Here is a 20807-nt window from a genome sequence, read left to right as displayed (position 1 = left end):
CCAAATACTTCATTATGTATTCTGTAAAAACAAGCAGTTCTCCACATAACCACAGTAAAATGATTAAAAATCAGAAAATTACCTTCAATATAATATTATAATTTAATTGGCAAGTTTTATAGAGATTTCTTTGGCAAGTTTTTTTTAAAAATTCAAATATCTAGCTTATTATCTTTTCCCAATAATGTTATTAGAATGAAAGTGGATACTTAAAAAAATGAGAAATGCTTATTCAGTATCAACTGACTGAATTTCATTTTAAATTTATGACCATTAACCTCAATCAGGTCCCTGGTGCTACCACTTGGCAATTCTACTCTATTTCCCTAATCTATTTACTTCCTACCCTTTAAATTGATACTTTTTTCCAATTTTGTCAAATCACTACAACTAACTTCTTATTTCACTAAGAAAATAGAAGCTCTCAGAAGATTTCCACACATTTCCCTACAAAGTCTGTCAAACCACCTTGGACCCACATCCTCTGCTTATTCTCCTGCTACTACGAAGGAGTTATTTTTCCTTGTACCCACAGTTCTACCTTCTTTTTGACACTGGGTCTGGCCCATCCTCATTGCTTCCTCCAGGATTTGGGTTCTGTGGTTTTCTCTTCCTATGTTTGCATTATCAATATTTTCTTCTTCATTAGATCATCCACTTCATCATACAAACCTGACTTCATCTCTCTCCCCACCACCACCCACCACCCGCAGCTACCACCCATTCCCCTGACAATAAACACAGCCAAAGAGCTGTGTATACTCACTACCTCCATTTCCTCTCCCCACATTCTCCCTTGAGCCCACTCTAATTGGGCTAGTTCTACTCTACAATTCCACCACAACTGTTCTTACCAAGATCATCAATGACCTATGTTGCTAAATTTGATGATCCTTTCCCGATGCTCAGCTCACTTACCTACCAGCAGCATTTGAGACAGTTGATCACTCCCTTCTCATTGGAAACACTTTCTTCACTAGGTTTCTAGGATACTCCCTGCTCCTGGTTTTCCTCTCTCACTCATTGCTTCTTTTCAGTCTCCTTTGTTGGTTCTTCTTCATCTTTCTGACCTCTAAAACCTGCAGTTCTCCTGGTTCATGCCTCTGACCCCTTTTCTTCCTACTCCATTCTGCATGATTTCATTCAGAATGAAGGTTTGAATATCATCTACAATGATGTCTGTCAGCAGCAGAGCAGAGTGCTAAAGGCATAAGCTCTGGAGCTTGATTACCTGGCTTTGAAACTTGCCTTCACCACTTACTAGCTCTTTAAACATGGGCAAATTACCTAACTTCTCTGTACATTAACTTCCTTATCTGCAGACTGGGGATAATTATAGCATCTACCTGCCAATTTTGTGAGAATTCATGTTGGTCAACTTTAACTTGGAAAACATAAGCTACTTTAAGTATTTACTACAAAGGAGCTTAATGCATTTGAACAAAAGCAATTAGTAGAGCGAGAAGCCAACCAAAGGATGATTAGAAAATCCAGATAGTAGTAGCAGCAATAAGTCATTACCACTATCTGGAGAGACAAAGCAAGTCTTAGTATGATACTCTGATACTTAAGACAGTGTGGAACTGCTATGAGAATATACATAGAGATCAATTCAATAGAACACAGAGTCTAAAAATAGTCTCTCCCTACAGTCAATTGAATTTTGAAAAGATGCCAACATAATTCAATGGAGAAAGTAAATTATTTTCATCAAATGGTGCTGGAAAAGTGTATATCCATTTGGAAAAAAAGGAAAGTGCACACCATATATTAAAACTAACTTGAAATAAATCACAGAGCTAAACTTGAAAGCTAAAACCATAGAACTTGAAGAAAACAAGAGAAAGTTTTTGCAATCTCGGGGTAGGCAAAATTCTTTGGACATAAAATATACAAGCCATTCAAAAATTTGATGAATTAGACTTTAACAAACTTAGAAGCTCTGGTCTTCAATATACATTGTTCTTCGGAAGAAAAGGTAAGCCACAGACTGGGAAAAAATTTTTGCTATGCATGTATCTGACAAGAAATAATATCCCAACTGTAGTAAGAACTCACACTATTCAATAATGAAAGGCAAACAATACTCAGTAATAAAAAGAAATGAACTACTGATTCACACAATATGGATGAAATCACAACTCAATTACTCTGAGTGAAAGAAGTCAGACAAAAACATGACATACTATATCATCACGTGTATGTAAAGTTCCAGAAGAGACAAATCTAAGCTCCAGGGACAGTGGCTAGGGAATTGACCAGGACAGGGGACAGGGAAATTTGAGAGTGATGGAAAATATTCTATATCTTGATTGCAATGGTAGTTATACAATTGTATACATTTGTCAAAAGTCATCAAACTGCCCGGTCAGTATGGCTCAGTGATTGAGCATGGGCCTATGAACCAGGTCACAGTTTCATTCCAGAACAGGCACATGCCCGGGTTGTGGGCTCAAAATTCCCAGTAAGGGACATGCAGGAGGCAGATGATCAATAATTCTCTCATCATTGATGTTTTCTCTCTCTCTCTCTCTCTCTCTCTCTCTCTCTCTCTCTCTCTCTCCCTTCCTCTCTGAAATCAATTTAAAAATATTTTTTTTAAAAAAGTCATCAAACTGGACACTTTAGGTGCATTTTATTTTTTGTACTATTATGCAATGAAGATGATTTTTTTTTAAATATATTTTATTGATTTTTTACAGAGAGGAAGAGAGAGGGATAGAGAGTTAGAAACATCGATGAGAGAGAAACATCGATCAGCTGCCTCTTGCCCACCCCCTACCGGGGATGTGCCCGCAACCAAGGTACATGCCCTTGACCGGAATCGAACCTGGGACCCTTGAGTCCGCAGGCCGACGCTCTATCCACTGAGCCAAACCGGTTTCGGCAAGATGATTTTTTAAATTAAAAAATATGTAAGTCCAAACACGAATTATTGATTTTTCATGAAAACCTGCTGCTCTCACAATCCTGCTCATCTCAGTAAATGACAAATTTATTTCTTCAGTTGCTCAGGCCATAAATATTGGAGTCTTTCTCGACTCGTCTCTTTTATTCACATTTCATTCCAACCCATTAGTAAATTCCATCAGCTTTACCTTCAAAATACATCCTGCTGGTGGGAATGTAAATTGGTAGAACTACTGTGGAAAACAGTATGGCGTTACTCAAAAATTAAAAATTAAACTACTATATGATCTAGCAATTCCACTTCTGGGTATTTATCTGAAGAAAACAAAAACACTAGTTGGAAAAGATAGTAGTCTGCACTCTCACATTCGTTGCAGCATTTACGTTTACAATAGCAAAGATATGGAAAAACCTAAGTATCTATCAATGAATGAATGGATAAAGAAATTGTGATATATATACACATAAACATACATACATATGTTTGTAGCCATACATGCATATAATGAAACATACATACATATATACATAATGGAATATTATTCAGTCATTAAATAGAATGAAATCTTTTCATTTGTGACAACATGAATGAACCTCATGAGCATTATGCTAAGTAAAATAAGTCAGAGAGAGAAAGACAAATACCATATGATCTCTCTCATATTTGCAATCTAAAAACCAACAAAAACACCTAAGCTCATAGATACAGAGAATAGATTGGTGGTTGCAAGAGGCGAGGGGTGGGAGATGAGAGAGATGGATACCTTTTTTTTGTTTAAGTAAATTGAATAAAAAAATTTTAATGTAAAAAGAACATCCCGCCGAAACCGGTTTGGCTCAGTGGATAGAGCGTCGGCCTGCGGACTCAAGGGTTCCAGGTTCGATTCCGGTCAAGGGCATGTACCTTGGTTGTGGGCACATCCCCGGTAGGGGGTGTGCAGGAGGCAGCTGATCGATGTTTCTCTCTCATCGATGTTTCTGACTCTATCCCTCTCTCTTCCTCTCTGTAAAAAATCAATAAAATATATTAAAAAAAAAAAGAACATCCTGAGTATGATTACTCCTTGTCATCTCCACCACAACTAAACTGGTTCAAGCTGCCATCATTTTCCCTGGATTATCACAGCAGCCTCCTGAGTGGTCTGTTTTTTCCCATTTTTGCTCCCTTCCTTTCCCTGTCACAAGCTTTTCTCTGCAACCAGGTCATTCATGGCACTGGTCTGCTGAAAACTCTCCACTGATAAATTGTCTCATTCCGAATAAGAGATGTCTTTCTTACACTGGCCTACTCAGCTTGGCTCTCATCATCTGTACCCAATTACCTCTTGCCTCATCCCCTGCTCTCTCCCCAATACTCCCTACAGGCAGCAACACTGAACACACCTTGCTGGTCCTCAGACACACCAAGGACACGTCCACATCGGGGTCTCTGCCCAGCTCCTCCCTGAATAGGACTGATCATTGATGTCTGCCCTGCTCTGTGGCTCACTTCCCCAGGTTCTCCTCACAGACTACCTTCTCAGAGGAGCCTTCACCAGGCACCCCATGTGAAATAGTACCCCGATAATCTCTCTTCCCTGTTCTTGCTTTATTTTTATTCTTAGCCTGTATAACTCCCAGACATAACATTTATTTGTTCATTGCATCTTTGGAGATCTTTTTCTCACATGGAATAAAAGAGATTTGGAAATTTGTTTTGTTTCCTATTGTGTCTCTAGCACGTGGATTGGTGCACTCAACAAATATGTATTATTTTATCATTCATCTATAGCATAATTTATGTTGTTTTTACATTATACCATATTTAATGTATAAATTATAATATTAAATAATCATTCAATAAACATTGAATGAATGAATGAATGAATGAATGGTTTTACTTTGTAAGCATTACACACACACACACACACACACACACACACACACTGTACATTTTCTCCCTTTTTGGAGAAGAAGTTTTATGTTTGCTCCATCATGATTCCCTGAAACAATCATCTGTGTCCATTGTTTCTTTGAATGTCTTCATCAGAGTCAGCAGATGTATGGTCTGAGTGCTGTCACATCCCTCCCTGCATCCACGGTAAACATACATAATCCAGTCTGTTTCTTTCCCACTGAGCCACTGTATTTTGTCATTCTGCTCAACATGGAACTTCAGGCTGTCACCTCTAATTGATTGGATTCAGCAGGAAATATGAAACCTGTGTGCTCTCCAGGATGTAAACTCCAACTGTCTTTGGTGGTTGTTTTAGGCTTAATTTCCAAACTGACCAAGAACGTGGACCCATGGGGTAAAATGGAAATTACAAGCTCTTTAAAGTTCTTCCAGCTTTGTTAGGAAGGATTGAAGAGGCAGATATATGTGAAGTAATGACTGTTGCATATTTTACTAAGACCCTAGGGGCTGGTTTAAAAAGAAAACTCCCAGTTGTCCATCTGTATCTTAACAAAATCTCAACATAACTGAGTCATATTCCTCTGTAGCCTCTTAAAGTCTAATCAATCAAAGATCTTAAAGGCACATACAGAAAACCCCCCAAATTGTTTGCTTTCTTGTTAATAACAAAGGGATACCTTATAAAGGTATAAGCAAGGCTCTGGACCTCTCTGGAGTGAGACAGACAATGCAAGGCCAGAGAAACATCGCTTCCAATCACTTCCTTCTCAAATCAAATTGATACATTGGCTATTTCTAATGAAGTTCTGGCTGTAAAGTAGGATATATATTTTTACCGGGAAATCACCACTGGAATAGAAAAAAAAAACATACCTGGGGGGAAACAAAGATCTCAGAAAACAGCCCGTGCAGATTCTGCCAGGTGTCGAGGACTCCTGGTTTACTGGTGATAAGTTCTGTGATGTTTGGGTAAAACACAGGCCCGAATCCTTTTTATCTTCCTCTTTATGATCTCTGGTCGAGATGTGCTGGCAGTTGCTAGATAAGGAAAGTGTTTCTATATAAACTGTTCTCCAAAGACCCCATTCCTCAAAACGTGAATCTTACTGTTAAGTTGAAAACATGTTTCTTTGACAGGATTTTGAGGTTGTCTTTTTCCTTGTGTACGTTTAAGAAAATCTGCATAATTTTTTTAATCTGTTGGTATCTGTGGTTTAAGGAATATCTTCACTGTCAATGTAATTAAATTCCATATCACCTCAAGTTTATTCTCGCCCCAGGGAAAAAAGTTACATGGGATTAAAATTTCATTAACATTTGAATTTATTAAGCTTTTGGTGGTTACTGACCCCTGATGGATTAATTCTTTTTAGTAGAACAAAGGTATGTCTGTTCATTGTAATCACTATAAATTGAATGCTCTTTTAAAGTTCCCTCAGTTATTTATGATTGCATCTTCTTACTTGTTTAATTTGCTCTTTCAGCCTTGAAGAGTTGATAGGATGTTTTAACACCAATAGGAAGCAATGCTTAGTAGGTGTTGTCTTTTAACATTGAAGTATCCCTTATTTTATCTTTAAATGTTTAAACTGTGTTCAAATAGTTTATATTCTGATCTAACTATACATTTTAATTTTATTGGTATTGTTGTTGAAGACCGAAGAAACCCAAGTGACGCTTAGAGAAACGGAGTTACACGGTCTTATTATGCCAGCGGTCTCAGAGGAGTTGCCTCCAAAGTCTGAGCAAACCAATATGGGGGAAGCTCCTCTTTTATCCCTTTTGCTTTCTTTGTCCCCCAAATATGCATGGGACTTCTGGACCTTTTGTGGGCTTTTCAAAAAGCCCCGTGTGTTGGGATGGGGGCCTTGAGACCATATCTAAGGGCCTGGCTTGGCGCCAACGCTGATAACCCCCTCTGGGGGTTGTGTACTGCTCATGATTTATGGCCTCTGTAAAATGTGAGCATTTAGGTAACAGCTCTTGCAAGACCAGATTGTGGAAAAAGGGGCAGTGACTTAATTATAGGTTATCAAGAATGTACATTAGGTTACTGGCACAAATTCAGATTGCTAGCCCCCCAAACATCAGGGTTACATTGGAATTAGCCTTTTAGCCTTCTCAAGTTAAAACAGAAATTGATCTTTGTCAGGGAAGATACCAACCTAGGAAATGACTATCCACCACAACGGCTTTTAGTTAAAGTTTTAATTTCAGATCATCCTTTGTGGTTACTTTAGGCCTTTGAGTTTGCAAGGCTGCCACACAGGCCTTCCCTGAGTAAGTCAGGTTAGTACTGGCCCCTTTTGGTCCACACTAATATCAGCAATACATTAAGGGATCTCATGTATTTGCTTCTTATCACGATTACAGTGGTTTATCAGTAAACAGTAAAGAAGCAATCATATCTAAAATTATTTTACTTAAGCCTGACTTTTGTTCTTGAAATTTTGAGACAGTCAGAATTCACTTAGAATAATTGTTTCTTCCTGGCCAGCTGGTATGGCTCAGTGGTTGAGCGTTGACCTATGAGCAGGAGGTCATGGTTTGATTCCTGGTTAGGGCACATGCCCAGGTTGCAGGCTTGATTCCCAGGAGGTAGCCGATCAAAGATTTTCTCTCATCATTAATGTCTCTCTCTCTCTCTCTCTCTCAATTTTTTAAAATACATTTTTATTGATTTCAAAGAGGAAGGAAATCAATAAAAATGTATTTTAAAAAATTGTTCCTTCTACTTCCAACATATAAGACTTGGATAAGATTATTTCACTGCCCTGACACTCTGTTTTCCCTTCTATAAAATGTGGATAGCCTTCTTCCGAGGAGGTAATCAGATATAAAGGTAGAAAAAACATGGAAAGCAGATTGTATAGTATTTGCTACACTGTATGTCCCCTTGCTAATGACCTGCCAGCCATACTTGTTTTCTTTCTTTACCTGAAGCCTATATTTAAACATTGCCCTGGTTATCCTCTCCAACCTCAGATCTTAAATGGCGGCTCCTTTCAACACGCAGGTCTCACCTCATCAGAGAGGTAAACCACCCAGTCTGACCCCATCCCTAATTAGTTACTATACCATATCACCCAATTGTATGGTCCTCTTAGCCCTTACCTCTAACACTGCCACCTTGTTTTTCTGTTCATTTGTTTTCTGTCTCTTCTTTATAGAATTGAAGTTCTTGGAGAGTAGGGGTATTGTCTATTTTTCTTTCCATTGAATCCCTTGAGCCTAGAACAGGGCCTGACACATAATAAGCAATCCAATGAATGAATAAATGGTGGTCATTACCCCTTTCCTTTAGCTGAGTCCATTGCCATTCCAAAAGCAAAGCAGAATTCTCTCTCCAGTGTGGCATTTACCCATGCATAAATAGATGGCTAGAAATTAGTAAACAGCTAACTGAAAACAAGGCAAGAAAGTATATCTTCCTCTGTTTGATTGTGCTGATGAAAAGTGAAAATATACCAAGATAAAATACTTACTTTATTCATTCACTCAATAAACCTTTTGAACACCTATTATGTACGAAAGATTGGGTTAGTTGCTGATCATAGCTAACTTTAATAAGATGCATAAGAAGAGAGAGTTCATATATTTGAAAAGTACCTAATTTAATCAGCCCAGTAAGCTATTTATGAATTTAATCTGTTGCCTTTAAGGCAGCTATGACTTTAGTGCTGTTAAAATGCAATATAAACCCAGTGTCAAGCGATTCTATGGAAGGAAAACTAAGTCAAAGAATTATCTGTAGTAGAGATATTTGAATTGGACCTTAAAGATTGAATGGAGGTTTTCAGGGTAGAAAAAGGAGAACGGACATTCAGGAACACAACTAGTATGAGTAAAGGCCCAGAAGGGTCCTGGTCCTCTGAGTGTGCTGGGACAAGGGAGGTGGTGGGGAGGAATCAGTCAAGGGCCTTCAAGGCTGAACTAGCACAGGTGGGAGTGGCAGGACCAGAAAGATCAACTGGAACCATGAAGAATCATAAAGGCTTCAGACTTTAAATTGCAACTGTTGGGAGAGTGTACATGTGATTAGATCTGTATTTTAGAAAGTTCATCTTGATGACCGTGTAGAAGAGAGTTGTAGAAGCGGTGGGGGGGTGGGGAGCTTTGAAAGGCAAGAACAGAAATTCTTTCTAGTAGTCGAGGCACTAAAGCAAGGAGGCCTGAATAAGGGAAGTCTAGTAGTAAGATTCAAAGAGAGAGATGGATTTATGGGAAATTCAGTCAGGTAGCATTGCTAAACCAAATACAATTATGAAAATGGCTAAGAATATTGACAAATAATAGAAATACAAAGAAAATAACCAGACTTCAATTTGAGGGATGTTGAAATTGAGGGGTCTGCAGGATACTTAAGCTCATAGAATGCTGGGTACTTTAATATTTGAATTGATGTGTGTTAGAGTGACTATCTGAGTGATCAGATGGACAAAATAAAGTAGTAAGTCTGTTATAAACGCTTGTGTGAACATATAAAGGAAGAAAGAGGTAGAAAACATCAGCATGCCCCTGGACATTTGTGTTTCTATAACTTTATTTATCAAGAATCACACCCAGATAGCTAATTATAGGTTGTGACTTAAGAGGCTTATTTTTCTTACATAGAATCAGGAGTCTGATTCTTCCTTTGACCTTGAGTACAGTGATGACAACAATAATTTGACACTCAAATAATAATCATTTATTAATTGCTTACTATGGCCAGGCATTGGAATGGGTCCTTTCCATGAATTAACTCATTTAACTCTCATTTTATGAGGTAGGTACTGTTATTGTCCTCTCCCATTTTACAGAAGAGGAAACAGCCACAGAGAGCATAGGGAACCTGCCCAGGTCACACAGTGAATCAGTGGTGGAAGTGGGATTTACACCCTGGCACCCTGGCTCCTGGATAGATTTTTGCCTCTCAGACACATCTTATAGCCTATTTCTTTTATATATTGACTAGAGGCCTGGTGCACAAAATTCATGCATGGCAGTGGGGGGGGGAGGGGCGGTTTGGCAGGGTGAGGTCCCATCCAGGACCCCTTGGGGGATGTCCAACTGCCAGTTTAGGCCCGATCCCAGGCCTAAACTGGCAGTCAGACATCCCTCTCACAATCCTGGACTGCTGGCTCCTAATCGCTCACCTGCCTGCCTGCCTGGTCGCTCCTAACTGCCCTACCTGCTGGCCAAATTGCCCCTTTCTACCTCTGCGTGCCAGCCTGATCGCCCATAACTGCCCCCCCACCAGCCTGGTCACCCCTTATTGGCCCCCCTGCTGGCCTGGTTGCCCCCAACTGCCCCCCTCTGCCAGCCTGGTTTCCCTTAACTGCCCCCATGCCAGCCCCATTGCCTCCAACTGCCACCCCTGCCGGCCTGGTCGTCTCCAGCTTCACCCCCCGCTGGCCTGGTCACCCTAACTGCCCTCCCCCACTGGCCTAGTTGTCCCCAACTGCCCCCCTCACCAGCCTGGTCACCCCTCAAAGCCCCCCCGCTGGCCTGGTCACCCCACGCAGCCTGCTGTTCAGTCATTTGGTCATCCCTCACTAACCCCGCTGCTGACCTGGCCATAGGCAGCCATCTTGTGAAGGCGTGAGGGTAATTTGCATATTACCTCTTTATTATATAGGATTTCAGAGAGGAAGAGAGAAGGAGAGAGAGATAGAAACATCAATGTTGAGAGAGAATCATTAATTGGCTGCCTCCTGCACACCACACATTAGAAATCTAGCCCACAACCTGGGTATGTGCCCTGACTGGGAATTGAACCATGACCTCCTTGTTCATACGTCAGCACTCAACCACTGAGCTATGCCAGCTGGGCCATCTTATAGCCTATTTCTGATGTCAATTAGACACTGCGGCATCAGGCATGCCCCTGTACCCCTATGCGCAGTATATTTTGGGGTGACATGTTCTTAGCTTTTTCAGTTCTTTTAACCACTTGAGTCTTCTGACAGATGGGCTGCAAGGACCTCCGTGAGCAGATAAGAAGCTGGGATAGTGTCTCTTTTAAAGCCAAAACAAACAAACACCTGGGGCATGTGCACAGGAGACAAAATCAATGTGGGTGCTGCTAAAATGTCCATGGCTGCACTGGCCAGAGGGACAGAATCGGCACTTCCTTTCACCTGGGCTTTTCTCTGGGATTGCCGCTATCTCTGTGGTTTATAAAAATCTGATCGTTAGTGTCTGCTAACCTCCACCAATTTCTGACACCGCTTGGAATCTACTTTGTCTCTACTTTTTACCTACCGATTTCCCCCAATCCCTCATTTACTGCACCCTGGGGCCAGATTTCAGAAGAGCAAATCACAAACCCATCACATCTTGGCCACCTTGCAGGCACAGCCAGACAAGCGGACTTTCTGTTACTACCTCCCCGTGGTGTTTGTCCTCCATTGACAGGCAGGTGGCTGCAGTCGCTGGCTGCAGACTCAGGAGTTCTTTCTTCTCAGAACCGGGAGCTGAGACAGGCGTGTCACAGACACTCTGCTCCATTGTTCAGAAGCTGCATCTCTCATCATCTGCCCCTCAGGCCATACCTAACAAGGCCAATCTTCTCTCTGCCAGACAGGCTTCAAATACATGCAGACAGCTATTCTATTCAGTGGGTCTAGTTAGAGTTGAGAAGTCCCACCTTTTCAGCTGTTTCTCCTGTGGCATGGTTTTGAGTGAATTGATAGCCCTTCCCGTGTTTCCAAAGGTACTTGCTGCAATTCCCCTCTACTTCCTGTGGCACTACTGCTACCACAGGTAGGACTATTTTGAAATGTATCATTATATAACATTTTCTGCATTTATGGTTTATAGACAGATCAATATACATCTTTGCAGGAAATTTATCCTGTTGACAAATATTCTGGTTTCTATGTTGCATTCAAATTCTTAAATTCCTTAACCCATGTCACCAAATCAGGGCAATATCAGTGCACAGGGCAGCAACAAAATAACCACATGTTAATCATATCAGTTATAACAGGAAAAAGTAGGATGATATCAATATGTAAGACTAAGATTGAATGACATTCATGTTACCAGGGAGATGAGACCTCGGTTCTTGTCTTCTCGAGGGAAAGATTTCAATCAAGAGACTAAGTGTAGAAAAGCAAGCAAGAATTTATTGACCGCAGCAAAACATATACTTAGGAGAGTAAAACAAGGAAGGGCGTAGAATAAATGACAGGAGCGCCTCGGCTGGGCCGCCTTGGCTCACTGGGAACTCAGAGAAAAGGGGGCCTTGGAGACAGGTTCAGCGGGGTGAGCCCAGGACAAGCTGCCACTGCCCGTTGCTCCCCTGGTTGCAAATATCATGGGTCCCTTAGAGGATGGGGGACACGTGCCTGTGGGAGATGGGTGGGGGAGAGGGAATGGTATTGGTGTACTCCCTGGAGGGAGAGCATGCTGGGACTTACGTTTTCAGGGGTTTTAAAGGCTGGGCATTTAGGGGAGGTTTTAGGGGTGGATCAATAGAATATTCATCAGCTTTATACTGATGTACCAAAATGAGATTCATTCTCTTAATTTTTCTGTCCTTGGGTGTGGTTGGCAAATGACACTTAATTGGGTTTCTGTTATCCCGTGAGTAGGTGACAAGTGCAAACCATTTACTCTTAAGTGTCTTTGGGTTAGGAAAGATAGGATTTACTAGGTGGCTGCAAACTGCTGTTTTACTGTCTCAGTTTCCCTATTCGCTAGTCCTGGAATTTTCCTAGCTTCTTGCTTTTCTGTAACAATTAACATTGTCTTTTCTTTACAACCTTATTGTCTTCTCCTCAAACTACCAGCCTTATTTGTCACTCTTGTGCAAACAAGACGAATGATTACATATACTAGATTAAACCTAGAAGGGTAGGGATGGGTGGGTTAAGAACAGCATAAAGTGACGTGCCAACAGCATAGGATATATCAGAGGAGGTAAGATTCCAAGGCTCCAAGCAAATTTAAACAGTTATCATAATTTAAAAAAATAAAACTTATTTTTCCAAGAATGCCTTTGTGTTCTTATCTCAGCGTCCTGTGACGCTGTAAGTTCCCTGCCCAGCACACTTACTCCCCCAGATAAACAGAAACCGCTGGGCTGCCTTTGGAGGAGAGTTTTACTTTCTTGGCACTCCGTCCCTGCTTGTTATCTGGCCGCCTCTCCTCAAAGTTCACTTGGGCGGTTCCCTGAAGACCAGCGCGTTCTTTCTCTTCGCTGGAGCGCTGCTCTCTTGTCCAGGCATCTTCAGAACCTGAAGCCTGGCTGCTGGGAGATTCTCTATAGCCACCTGCTGTGATTCTGACCTTTGCCATCAGCAGTCTTCAGCGAACATCTCTCAAAAATTGCCCAGTAGTTTTGCTCTTTTATTATCATTTTTAATCTGAGCCATTTTTTTAAACAAAAATCTTTTTTTTTAAATACATTTTTATTGATTTCAGAGAGGAAGGGAGGGGAGAGAGAGATAGAAACATCAATGATGAGAGAGAATCATTGATCGGCTGCCTCCTGCAGGCCCCCTACTTGGGTCTGAGCCTGCTACCCAGGCATGTGCCCTTGACAGGAACCGAACCCAGGACCCTTCAGTCTTCAGGCTGACACGCTATCCACTGAGCCAAACCAGCCAGGGCACAAAACAAAAATCTCTTTGAGAAACTCAAAATATTAAAGATATAAAATTGAGGGGCAGATTTGAATGTTAGGGGCTAAAGTCCTTATTTGACTCCTCCCCTGACCAATAGCGCTCCGTGGACGAGACCTTGACGACATTCTTTGAAGAGGGAGGTCTTATCAAGCATAATGTCTGCTTTTCTTTCTTCTTCTTTCTTCTTTCTTTCCTTCACCCCTCTGCCCCCTTTTCTTTCTCTTTTTTGTCCATAAAGCTCCACTTTTACATTAGAACTAAAACTTACTCTCCATCTTATTCTGAAAACATTTTTTCTTGTCTTTCTCATTGCTAATGGACATTTTAACTTTCTCTTTGACATTCTACAAAAACACCGATTTTGCTGAATTCAAAACATTTTTCTGTACTATTTTAATTTTTTAATAAGTGTTTACTGAACACTTACTATGTTCCTGGTACTAGAGACTCAAACAAAAATCCCTGCCCTCATGGAGTTCCCATTTGGGTGGGGCCAAGTAGATAGTGAGTACAATACATAGGTAAGTGATTGATTAGAAATTTATAGCTAGTAGAGAGAAGAGTAAATTGGGGAGGTACTATTTTAATTTTTTGAAATGGGGGGCGCGGTGTTTTTAAATTGTGCACATTGAAGGATTTGAGCAGTGGCAAAATACAGGGAGCAGCATTCCAGGTGGGGGGGTGCTCAGGGGCAGCGGCCCCAGATGGCAGCACATTTGCCGAGTTGGAGGAGAAGCAAAGAAGGCAGAGTGAATGGAGACGTGTGAACAAAGCTGAAAGTAAGAGATGAATTCAGAGATGGAGAAAAACCAGTCTGGCAGGACCCCATAAACCATGACAAGGACCGTGGCTCTTGCTGAGTGAGAATGGGAGTCACTGGGGGAGTTATGGTGATGACACACTCTGGTGTATGCTTCTCAAGGATCACTTGGCAGCTGGATGCAAAGAGACTGCAGTAGCCCTGGCTGGTTTGGCTCAGTGGATAGAGCATCTGCCTGAGAGGTCCCAGGTTCGATTCCGGTCAAGGGCACATGCCTGGGTTGTGGGCTCGATCCCCAGTGGGGGGCATGCAGGAGGCGGCCGGTCAATGATTATCTCTCATCATTGATGTTCCTATCTCTCTCTCCCTCACTCTTCCTCTTTGAAATCAATAAAAATATATTAAAGAGAGAGAGAGAGAGAGAGAGAGAGCCTGAAGCAGGGCAACGGTGGAAGCAGGGAGCCAGCTGAGAGGCTATTACATGAGAAAATCCTTCCTCTTCAGTTTATCTCAACTGATCCAGGATGGCTTCTCAGTGTTCCCCAGGCCCTGGGTTCAGTGTTAGGGAGATAATGGTTGATAAGCCTCTAAAGATTTTTTTTTTATTAGTCTCTTTCTTCACAGAGATGTTCTACTAGGTTCTAGACCTGTATATAGTACATTTAGCAATTAACTCATTTATTCTGTGTTCCTACTTCTTTTTTTAAAAAAAGTAGAATTTTATTGATTTCAGGGAGGAAAGGAGAGGGAGAGAGAGAAACATCAATGATGAGAGAGATCATTGGTCAACTGCCTCTTGCACACCCCCTACTGGGGATCAAGCCTGCAACCCCTGCATGTGCCCTGACCGGGAATAAAACCGTGACCTCCTGGTTCATAGGCTGACAGTCAACCACTGAGCCACGGCAGCCGTACTTACATTTTTCTATCCTTATTTTAATTAAGAAATCTTCAAATACATTCAATTAAAAAAAAATCTGCCCGCCTATTTTGGGCAATCCAATTTCCTGATATCTGACTATGGTGGCTTAATGAGATTGCCCAAGATTATCTGCTCTAGCAGTTTAGATTATTGTTCCAGTAAAAAGTGAGAAATCCAGTTGCCTAGCATGGATTTATAGGGTGAGTAGTCTTATCGAGTTAGAAAAGTGTATCAACTTTTTACTTTGGAAGGAGGTGTGGTGTAGTGGAACTATTGCAAGAGATAAAGTCATTGGACTGAGGTTTGCAGCTTCACCAATTACTCATTTTATGACATAATGTACATACATAATCCTTAGCCTCTGATACCCTGAGCGCTAGTCTCTGCCGAATGGACGTGGGGAGAGCTCTCCCCCTGTCTTTCTTTGGAAGCTGTGCTGTGGAAGGAAGTGAGCTGGAACAGTCAGTGTGAGCTGTGCTTTGTAAACGTGCTCCATGCAAGAATGCTTCCCCCCTGAGCCAGATGTGGCCAAACCTCTGAGTGCAATCATTTTTGGAACCTCCCAACTTCTCCAGGATTCTGTGTCCAAGTTAACTTTTCTTAAATGCTTATTACATGTCGGACTCCAAAGAGTTCCCAAATTTGATTGTGACAGCAAGAAGTGGGCTTGCCTAGGTTTTGATTTTTGCTAGCAATGAGGTTGAATGGATCCCTGAAGAGGTGGGCCAGCTTGTGCTGGCCATGCTCCCAAGATCTCTGAAAGTCTAGGAAAACCCCCGGGAGAGACTGAAACTGTTAACAGATTCTGCAGAGATCCTAAAACTGCCTTCCCAGTCCCATCCTCATAACCACCATTTGCCTTGATGGGGAATACATATACTGTATGTGCAGGCGACAGGGCTGCACCAAGAGGGTGAGGTGGTTAACTGTGCATCAGCACCAAGAACATAAACTTTACCATCCAGGCCATGGATTTTTAACAATAGTTACTGTGTGTTATATAGCAAACAGCAGTTTGATTCATAATTCCTTATCTCTGGTTTTATTGGCCTTTAGGTCCCTACAAGACAAAAAAAAAACACCCTAATTAATAATCTAACAAATGTTTACTAGGCACCCCTGGTGAACCTAGAATCATGTGGTACCAAAGGTGATACCAGGCTTTCTGTGATGCTGGTCTATGAGTGATTAACTGATAATAAAGGTCTTTGTCAGGTATAAGAATGAAGGAAGAACAAACTATGAAAATATTGCACTGTACCATTTTATAAAAAAAAACAAATGTATTGGCTAGCAAGATTCGTAACATCTTATAAGTACCGATTGATGTAATTAAAACTATGGTGCCTCAGAGGAAGTTGTGTGTCATTAAACTGAAAGTGTGTTTTAAAATAACACCAAACAATATATCCATGAAAGGAAGGCTTAGAATATCTTCCTTATGGGCTTAATTGTATTTCTCCTCACATTCGTATGTTGAAGTCCTAACCCCAAGTACTTGTGATTGTATTTGGCGATAGAGCCTTTACAGAGTGATTGCACTAAAATGATGCTGTCAGGGTGGGCCCACTTCAGTTTGACTGGAGTCCTTGTAAAACGATAAAATTTGTCCACACGGAAAGGCACCGGGGCGGTGTGTGCACAGATGGATGACGTGTGAGGAGGCAGCATGAAGGCAGCCATCTGGAAGCCAAGGAGAGAGACCTCAGGAGAAACCCAACCTGCTGGCACCTTGGTCTTGGACTTCCATCCTCCAGAACTGTGTGTAAATGGATTTCTGTTATTTAAGTAACCAGACTGTGGTATTTTGTTGCAACATGACTTGCAAACTAATATAATCTATAACATTTTATTTAACTATTTTTAATTTTAGAGGGTGTTCATTAAAGCTGGAGACGATGAAACAAGGATGGGCTTGGGAAATGAGCCTAGGCTGGTCTGCTCCAACTCACTAGGAAGTCAGAGAAAAGGGGGCCTTGGGGACGGGTTCAGGGGGTTTACCTGGGGTGAGTTGCCACTGCCCAGTGCTGTCCTGTTTGCAAGTCTCTTAGGGTCCCTTAGAATTTAGGAGATCCATGCTGTGAGGAAAGGGGGGGGGAAGGGTGCAGGCGTGCTCCAGGGGAGAGAGCGTGTGTTGGGACCTTTATTTTGAGGGGTTTTCAATCTATCACATTATAAATATTTCTCTCTTCTCCACATCCAGCGTGGCTAGAGAGTGGTCTGGTTCCCGAATAGGGGTGGCTGGGGATTGAGAAAATGAAAGAAAGAGACAGACACAGAGATAGAAGGAAAAAGCTGGGGCCGGGTGGGATAGCTGTCCTCTAATGGAGAGACAGTGACCCAGAGCCAATACAGCATGTTTATTTTATACAGCAAAACCCAGGAAGTTTTACTAAAGGTCAAGACAAAGGAGATTATGTGCATTCTTGGGTGGGCCCGAGTCGTGTTCATTCCTGGTGCTTGGCTGGATTTAGAAAACGAAACCCAACCCCTGGCGCTTGGGCTGAAGGTCAGGCTGACAACAATCCTGCCTCTGGCAAGGTGTGTTTCCAGAACGTGGCTCTGCCAATGCCATTGGATTCAGCTGACAATAATTAAAGAAATGCTCATGTGCCGAAACCGGTTTGGCTCAGTGGATAGAGCAGCGGCTTGCGGACTCAAGGGTCCCAGGTTCGATTCCGATCAAGGGCATGTACCTTGGTTGCGGGCACATCCCCAGTAGGGGGTGTGCAAGAGGCAGCTGATCGATGTTTCTCTCTCATCGATGTTTCTAACTCTCTATCCCTCTCTCTTCCTCTCTGTAAAAAATAAATAAAATATATTAAAAAAAAAAAAAGAAAAAAAGAAATGCTCATGTGCCTTCCCAGGCGCTCTCTATATCATATTTTATTTTATTTTATTTTATTTTATTTTATTTTTAAATGTATTTTTATTGATTTAAGAGAGGAAAGGAGAGGGAGAGAGAGATAGAAACATCCATGATGAGAGAGAATCATGGCTCGGCTGCTTCCTGTATGCCCCACACTGGAGATCTATCCCGCAACTCGGGCATGTGCCCTGACCTGGAATGGAACCGTGACCTCCTGGTTCATAGGTTGACGCTGAACCACTGAGCTACGCTGGCTGGGCAATCTATCACATTTTAGAGGCTATCTATGCTTATTCTGCTCACTAAAAACATACCTATGTCGAAGCCCAATGGCCAGGTATATATCAATAGGTAGAGAGAAAATGTAATTAAAACAATGTCTTGATTACTTATTTAAAAAATAGCTACCTGGAACAGGAAAGATTATTAACTGCAACCCTCCAAGTTCACAACGAGCTTTTCTCAGCAAAAGTTGAGCATGTTGCCCAGTGTCACTCAGCAAGCAAATGGCACTTCAGGTTCAGCGTTGCTTCTCTGCTCCTCTAAACTACCCTCAGCTTTATTCCCATTTACATGAGGGCACACTCTGATTACTTCAGAGTTGTGTTTACGTTATGCCCATCCTTTGGAATAATTTTCACTGAAACAACAACAAAATAAGCAGGCTTTCATAAGAGCTTTGTCTATTTATACCATAAGGAAGCGCTGCACAAAAGTCCAATGATAGGATGAATTTTTACCTACAAAAATTTGCTTACATTATTCAAATTAAGGGACTTTTTTGCTTGTTGCAGAAGCAAACAAGCTAAACCCACTTTCCTTGTACCCTCTGCCTTCCTTCCTTACAAAGCGAAGACTGTGAACCTTTGTTTGAAACAATTACTTAAATATATGTGTGTGTGGGTGGAGGATCTGCAAATCAAATCACATAGTTCAGCTAAATATAGCCTTTGTCAGGAGGAATAATTTGTGAGCAAGTAAAAATTAAATAGAATGCACTGTGGACCATAACATGGAAATAATGTCCATTGTATAGCAATGCAGACTGGCCCAATGATGTATTATTTGTAAAAATTTTAATCTCTTTTTTCCATTTACACTTGATATTCAATATTATATTAGTTTCAGAGGTGCAGAATACTGGTTAGACATTTGCATAATTAACAAAGTGATCCCTGGATAAGTTTAGTACCTACCTGGTACCACACATAGTTATTATAATATTATTGACTATATTCCCTATGCTGTACTTTACATCCCTAGGACTGTTTTATAGCTGCCAATCTTCTAAATCCCTTCACCTTTTTCACCTAGTTCCTTGATTGGCAACCATTTGTCCATTATCTGTATCTATGAGTCTGTTTCTGTTTAATTTGGTCATTTATTTTGTTTTGTAGATTCCACATATAAGTGAAATAATATGGTATTTGATTTCTCTGTCTGACTTCACTTAGCACAATACCCTCTTGGTCCATCCATGTTGTCATAAATGGTAAGATTTCATTCTTTTTATGGCCAAGTAATATCCCATTGTATATATATATGCACCACCGCTTTTTTATCCACTTGTCTATTGATGGGTATTTGGGTTGCTTTCATATCCTGGCTATCTATAACAATAAAAGTAGAATATACTAATTGGACTGGATGTCCTTCCGGACGACCTTCCGGACAAAGCTGGGGCTGCAAGGGAAGCTTGGGTCCTGGTTGCCAGAGGGAAGTGCCAGCAGCCGGGGGAGGAAGGCCGACTCTTGCACAAATTTTGTGCAGCAGGCCTCTAGTTGTAAATAATGCTGCAATGAACATAGGATGCATATATCTTTTTGAATTACTGTTTTGAGTTTTTTAAAATATATTTCCAGAGGTGGAATTGCTGGATCATAAGGCAGTTCCATTTTTAAGTTTTTGAGTAACCTCCACTCTGTTTTCCATAGTGGCTGCACCAATCTACATTTCCACCAATAGTGCACAAGGGTTCCTTTTTTCTTCACATCCTCACCTGAGGTTCTCTGCTCAATGGACAAAAGACATATGAAAAGATGCTCAAGGTCACTAATCATCAGAGAAATGCAAATGAAAACCACAATGAGATATCACCTCACACCTGTCCGAAAGACTATCATCAATAAATCAACAAACAAGTGTTGGGAAGGATGTTCTCTATATCTATGAGTTTGTTTTTATTTTATTCATTAGATTCCACATTTAAGTGAAATCATATGAAACTTGTCTTATTTTACTTAACATAATACTCTTCAGGTCCATCCATGCTGTTGCAAAAGGTAAGATTTTCTTCTCTTTTATGGGCAAGTAGTATTGATTCCATTGTGTAAATGTACCACAGCTTTTTTTTTCTTTCTTTTTTTTTTAAATCCACTCATCTACTGGGGGCACAACTGTCAGAGGGGAGGGGGCTTGGTAGGCTAGGTGAAAAATGTGTAGGGATTGAGGAAAGAAAAATAAAGCTTACAAGCACAGATAAGAGTATGGTGATCACCAGAGGGAAAGTGGGGTGGGGAAGGGAGAAGAGGGGGGAAAAAGCACCATTAAGAGGACGAGGAGAGCAAGGGTGGACAAATCATTTGAAAAGTATAGTCAGGTGGTAAAGAGCAAAACCTGCAGATATCTGGGGTGAAGATTAGTGCTTGGCAGAGGGAAGAGGCAGGAGATTCCTGACACTTTCAAAGGACAGGGAGGCCTTTGTTCTGAACCAGCCTGGGTCAGGAGCCAAGGAAATGGGATCAAAATCATATTTTGTTATGACCATTATTTGTATTGACAACAGGGACATCTAAAATGACTGCAGCCAGGTCCAGTGAGGTAGTGGGTGTGTA

At 41.3% G+C, this 20807-nt stretch overlaps 1 long non-coding RNA gene across 1 annotated transcript in view; it reads left to right on the top strand.

The window, feature by feature from the left end:
• Positions 1–19408, top strand: part of LOC129147716 (uncharacterized) — a 53561-nt gene extending 34153 nt beyond the window's left edge. The window contains exon 3 of the long non-coding RNA XR_008554984.1: positions 19371–19408. This is a non-coding gene — a long non-coding RNA (uncharacterized LOC129147716). The remainder of the gene's footprint in view (positions 1–19370) is intronic.
• The last annotated feature ends 1399 nt before the right edge of the window (positions 19409–20807 follow it).

Source organism: Eptesicus fuscus, chromosome 3 (genome assembly GCF_027574615.1).
Source record: "Eptesicus fuscus isolate TK198812 chromosome 3, DD_ASM_mEF_20220401, whole genome shotgun sequence".
NCBI lineage: Eukaryota > Metazoa > Chordata > Mammalia > Chiroptera > Vespertilionidae > Eptesicus > Eptesicus fuscus.
The sequence above is the reverse complement of the archived record's forward strand: the minus strand, read 5'-3'. Positions and strand labels throughout refer to the sequence as shown.